At 34.7% G+C, this 6,029-nt stretch overlaps 3 non-coding genes across 3 annotated transcripts; all 3 read right to left on the bottom strand.

Moving 5' to 3' along the window:
* Positions 1-1,057: 1,057 nt before the first annotated feature.
* Positions 1,058-1,148, bottom strand: C18F3.9. The gene has a single exon (NR_056277.1). It is a non-coding gene; the product is annotated as an Unclassified non-coding RNA C18F3.9 (non-coding RNA).
* Positions 1,149-1,421: 273 nt separating this feature from the next.
* Positions 1,422-1,627, bottom strand: C18F3.10. The gene has a single exon (NR_056276.1). It is a non-coding gene; the product is annotated as an Unclassified non-coding RNA C18F3.10 (non-coding RNA).
* A 1,776-nt stretch (positions 1,628-3,403) lies between these two features.
* On the bottom strand, positions 3,404-3,625 carry C18F3.8. The gene has a single exon (NR_056275.1). It is a non-coding gene; the product is annotated as an Unclassified non-coding RNA C18F3.8 (non-coding RNA).
* Positions 3,626-6,029: the final 2,404 nt, after the last annotated feature.

Raw genomic sequence — 6,029 nt, 5'->3', positions numbered from 1 at the left:
GTTTGAAAAAATAGAATCTTCCCTCAATTTTCAAGAAAATAATTGTACTACTACTTGTGCAAATGAAACTATTCTCGTACAAAATCTGATTCATCTTTAAAATTTCGAAAATTGGGATTACATTAAAACCGGAAAATAAACGAAAGACTTTAAAATCAGAAGAATGAAATAAAGAACTTCTTATTTTGTCTAGGTTTCTCCTTTTCCCGATTATGCAAATGAAAAAAAGCGAGAATTCATGGGAATCTACCCCGCTGACCGAAAAGTGACCATGAGGAAGCACGTTGGATTAACGATGAGAATAAGAAATTAAATCTGTTGTTTGATTCATTACGAAAATAAAATTAAGAGAAAAAAGTTTCGAAAATTATCAACAAAAAAAGTTATTTTTAAAAAAGTACAGACAAAAACATAAGGTGGAAAAAATGGAATGCAAGATGAGAAAAGAAGGGCATGAGGAGAAGTCAACGGGGGTGATAGATGTATTCGTTGACAGTCCACACACACACACACACACACACACACAGAACCGACGCAATCTGCGCATGGCGGTAGCCGATGGCATTGTACTTTACCGGTTGTCTCGTTTTTTTTTGCAATCAGAACGAGAGCTGCTCCATTCTTCAGAAGCGGCCGTTCTTCAAGGACGTTTTCAGGAAAGAAAAGGAAAAAAGAAAAATGCGTTCGCGTCACGCTACTCGATTTTTGTTGCTCAAAATGTTCTACGCACGAGATGTCACCTATGAGACGTATGGATGCGTGGGTAAAAGAATAACAAGACTTCAAAGATTCTGGGCCACAAATCATTTACGACAGAAAATAGGTGATTTTTATCCGAAAAAAGCTAAATTTTCAACACAGCGCGTCTGAAACATTCAAAACGGGAACATGATCAGGTTTTTAACGGAAAATGTGATTTAAACGTTATTTCGAATCGAAAACGACTTTCAGATGTTTTAATTTACTTTTAGACTAATAAATTTTGTAGTTTTACAAGTAAAAACACTAGAAAAACAGAGAAAATTCAGAGTTTTCGTTAAAAATCGTTTTGGCGGCGAAACAAAACAAATGCAAGTACTGTAGCAAAGGCGCGCAACAGAGCGCACATGCTCGGGTCTCGAAACGATTGCAAAATTTCTGGTCTACCTTTCGATCAAGCCTAGTTTCTCTATTGAATTATTCGTTTTTTCTTTGGATAACGCGATTTAAAAATTTTTTTTAAAAAAATTATTTCTAAAATAAAAAAATACAATTCAGTTTCATCGACTTGGAGACATGAAATTTTTGATGCGAAAAAAAAACCTGTGACACCACAGACTATATACTTCCGGAGCATTGTGCTAAGTCGATCGGACAGATTTCTCGAAATCCTTTCGTCCGCATTACTCTCTATATGTCACGGAAGAAGGTCGTAAAATGAGTGTGTCTCTGAGCCAAAAGAGGTCTGGTTATTTCTCCAAATTCATAAAATTTGGATTTGGCAGTTCACTCTCTTTTCCTCATTATTCATAACACATCAATCTTGCTTTCATGAACACCGCCACGATGAGCAGATCAAGCAGAACATAGAGAGTAGCTTCAACAGCAGTGAACATCAAAAAGAATGAATTATTAAATAAAGTTGCTATAGAGAAATGAGAAGGCACGCTTTAGATGTATCAATATAAGGATGGGTAGGGGAAAAAGAGGGTATCTTCCGTTTTCTACAGCGGTCGGTCGGGACGGTAATAAAACAAAAAGGACAGAAGACGAACACCCGAATCGTCACAGATGAATTGATGCTGCCACCCATCACGATAATCCTATCAAGATAAAAAAAATAACAGTCTTACAGAAATTTATAGCCATTTTTTGGTTTTTGGATTAACAGTATGAATTTCGGGATTTCTTTTTACACCTCTTCGAATCAACAGATCTTTCACATCTTTTCCCTGTGAGACGCATGATATTTTTCAGAAATTTTAAAAATTGTTTTCTTTAACTTTCTCGTTAAATAAAAAAAAAATTCTTCACGAGATTTCAGTCTCCCTCCATTAACAAAATGGAAGAATGGCCGTGAGAAGGTTGCAAACCTCTTCCACGAGCATAAGTAAGTTTGAAACATTTGTGAGACGCAGACAAGTTTCAAATGAACGTTTGTAACACTATAATAATACTTTCTAACTGTGATGGACATTGGAAGCCCTTCAGGCTTGTTTTAAAAAGTTAGTTCTGTGACCTGAACAAATCAATTGAACATTACGTACAAGACTACAAGAGACTTAAGGCATCCTAGTATTTCTGAATATTATCTGAAAATTAGTAAAAATCCCATGACTCGTGGCTTTTAGTGATAAATGAATGAGAGGAGAGAATAATAAATTATGAAAACAGTGAAGCGAGTGGTCGAATGAACGGTGGGAGGAGTTATTTGAACCGAAAAAGTATGACTCATTCCTATTTTTTTTTTCAAAAAATGAAAAATGTTAACTGAAAGAAAAAGGCCAAATATTTTTGACAAACTCTGACATTTGTTCCTAATAGTAAGAAATCTTAAATTTAACAGGACAAGTTAGTGGATCATTTTGAAAACTGAATTTTTCATAAAATGCTCGATAACGTCCAAGCAAAGTTTATCCAGATCGCTTTTCTTTTGCAAGAATGTTTTAAAACTTCAACATAAACTCAAATTTCAAATTAATAAAAAGTATTAATTATCGGAGTTCTTTAAAAAGATCCGATGATATTTTTGAAAATAGGAATAAATTCATTATTACTAGTATCCAACCTTGATCAAATTGACCAAGCGTCTCAAAAATATTCTAAACGCTTACCATCTAGATTCCATTTTAGTTTTAAAGTTATAATAAAAAGTAAGTCCATGAAGCGAACTGTTATGATAACTGATTTGAATGAGAGAAAACAAAATGACTGATCGGAAAAAATAAAGCGTGATCGGAGTCATGAGAATCGAAAAAACGAAAAAGTGAATCACTGATTTTGAAAATTCCGAATTTATCAATTTGTTTCAAATAACTGCACGTACATATAACACCAAAAATTGACGTAAAAAACTAGAACCAAACACAAAAATACAATTATTTCAGAATAGAGATGAGTTTCAAGTATTCTCAAGTTGGCTCCAAAATATTAATTATTTCAAGGATCTTTTAGAAACTTTGGGATCGAAACAACTATTAAAACTCCAGAAGAAAAAATCAGCTAAAAAGGGAAAGAGTGTGAAAAGAAAAAAAGAACAGCTATGTGGTAACTACCTCAAATTATATTCTCCATCTCCACCTCTACTTCTCTTCTAACACAACCACAGAAGGTGTCTAACGGCCGATAAAACAGAAACCAAATGGCGCCAAACTTTTCAGGCACACGAACGTTCGATAAAAAAGGACACCGGGATGATGACAAGTGGGCCGAAAACGAATTAGACAGAAGAAGGCGCCAACAGATCGGTGAAGGACAACGGCAGGAATAAACGAAAAACGGCAAAAAAACCGATGGAATTTTGGAAAAGAATGTGGAGAAATAGAGAATAAGAGAATTCCTTGCCGGGGCATCGTTTTTCTCCCACTTTCCTTATTCTTCCGACACATCACATATACATGCTCATCCATAAAAGAGCACAAGTATTCGGGGGATTTTCAATGAAACTTCCTGCAAGTTTTACTCAAAACTGACGCTGTGCAAGACGTACTTCTTGGATTTTATTTCAATACCATCGGTTTCTTTGTTCGGTTTTCTACAGTTTTTTTTTTAATTTTTGTTGAGAGTTTCAGTGTTATAACTTGTAGTTTTGAAGAGAAAATTAATAAAATGCAACCGCAAGAAATCCGAATTAAGAAACAGCAGGCGCCACAAAAATGCAAAAATTATACCAAAAACTTTTTTCGCGGTAAGACCAATTTACCCAAATCCATGTCCTTTAGGTAGAAATTTCAGAAGACGGTAAAACGATAATATCACTCTTAGGGCCCATAAGGATTTGCGGACTTCGGAAAATTATATGGGTTCTCAGTTATTGTTTCTCATAATTGTGAGGACTGAATGAACTCGGTGATGCATCGAAAAGATAATAAAAATTCAAAAATAACATTTCTGGGGTCATTCTCATTGAAAAGATCAGCAACCAAATGAGTGGAACACGGGAGAACTGGGGGACACCGTATCATGGGACAGGATGACGTGGCAGGCGCACAAGTATTCAAATGACTGAAAGATAGACATTGCTAGATTATGAGAGACGTAGAAAAATCTATGACGTGGCAATAAATGTATAGGGGATTGGGGAATCGTAGGTACAGGGTGTACAATGCAATGACAGAACCCTAAAAAACTGTGAATGAGTATTTGAGTAGCAAAACGCTGTTTGCTCATTTTTACATTTTGTTAAAACTTTAATTCTTTGAACAATTTTTAAATTAAATTAAAAATATAAAATAAAACAACGAGACGTAAACGAATACCGAGTATTCAGATTGTAGAATACCCTAGCAGATTTAACGGCACAAAGGTATTCAAAAAAACTAACGATGACTCAATAAATAAAGTTTGATGTTGCAATAATAACCCAATCCAGTCATATAATTTTTCACACTAACTGCAGCCTGGAGTTTTAAAATAAAAATAATCTTCACTGTTCAGATGTTTTCTCAATTTGGTTCCTACATTAATGTAATTCATTGTCAAAGAATAAATTCTCATAAAAAACCAATAAAACTAGGGTTCATCGTTTTATTAGGCAGATGTTCGTCGTCTTCCCACTCTTCTCTGTCTTAACCAAATTTAGCATTTACAGCTAATAAAATATGAAGAATTGGTCAAAAGTGGGTGCATAAAACAGTTCAATAACAACTGCTCTCAAGTTTGGAACGAAATTTTAAAACTTAGAATTTCGATATCACCCGGTAACATATCGCAGAAGCCAGGAGAACGTGAGTAAAAAAGAATTTTCAATTTCTCAGTTAAACGATTAGGGACAACTTATTGAACAGTACAAGGAGAATCATATAGGCTTTTAAAATTCTACTACAATTTCGTGGCAGTACTGTGCCAATGTTAATCGAATAGGATTTGCGATAAATTAGACTAAATCGATTTGCCAATAACGACATCACTGACACGTTTTGAAGGAAGGCCTGTAGTAAAGCGAAAAAGGAATAAGAAAAAAACCGACAAAAGACCGTGGGAAAATTTCAAAAATTGAGGGAAAGAGACCTAGAAAAGGGGAAAAAAACCTTTTGAGGCTTTTTTAAAACGACAATTTCACATTAAATTGAGGTGAAATGGTATTGGTTTTTTCTTGTATAATTTGGGAAAGTGTGGAAAAAATAAGAAGAAAGTTATCTGGAATCTAATTAAAGGCCCCCGCGCATGTGACAAATCAAGACAGTTTTTCTTTAAAACAAAATTTAGTCAAAACAACTCATTCCTTTGAATTTTATTGCAGAGGGCATTTGATTCGAAGGTTGGCGACGGTCAGTCGACACTACTGCTGACCAAATTTTTCAATCGGATTTGTTTATAGTGAGAGTGGGAGGAGATTGGTGTTCGGTAACCAGTCATTAGCATTGAATGCGGAAGACCGCACACGACGAGTCATCGTAACCTGATTAACTGACGTTGCGACACCACTGGACACTGGCTTCATCTTTCCTTATTCGATGGTTGCTGGGTTACCCAATAGTTGCAGCTCAGAAAATTAGAGATGAAGTAGCGATGGTGGGGATGTCTGAAGCCAGTCAAGTAGTGCTAAAATTCCAAAATATCATGGTAAAACGTTTCCAAAATGTTTTGAATTTTTACTGTTGAAACGTGGAAATTACTCAAATCATAATTTTGGAACTTGGCCAGATAATTTTTCCAACAATTTTCATATTTCGGTTATGTTTCACATTTGTATTTGAATATTTTGACAGTTAACCTAAAGCAAAACAAAATTCCAGGAAGTCCAAATATATGAAAATTGGCCCCAAAAAATTTTAACTTTAAATTTCAAAGAAAATAAACTATAAGAGATAAACTATAAACTATAAACT

This window comes from Caenorhabditis elegans, chromosome IV (genome assembly GCF_000002985.6).
Source record: "Caenorhabditis elegans chromosome IV".
In the NCBI taxonomy this organism is placed as follows: domain Eukaryota; kingdom Metazoa; phylum Nematoda; class Chromadorea; order Rhabditida; family Rhabditidae; genus Caenorhabditis; species Caenorhabditis elegans.
This window is presented reverse-complemented; position numbering and strand designations above follow the sequence as displayed.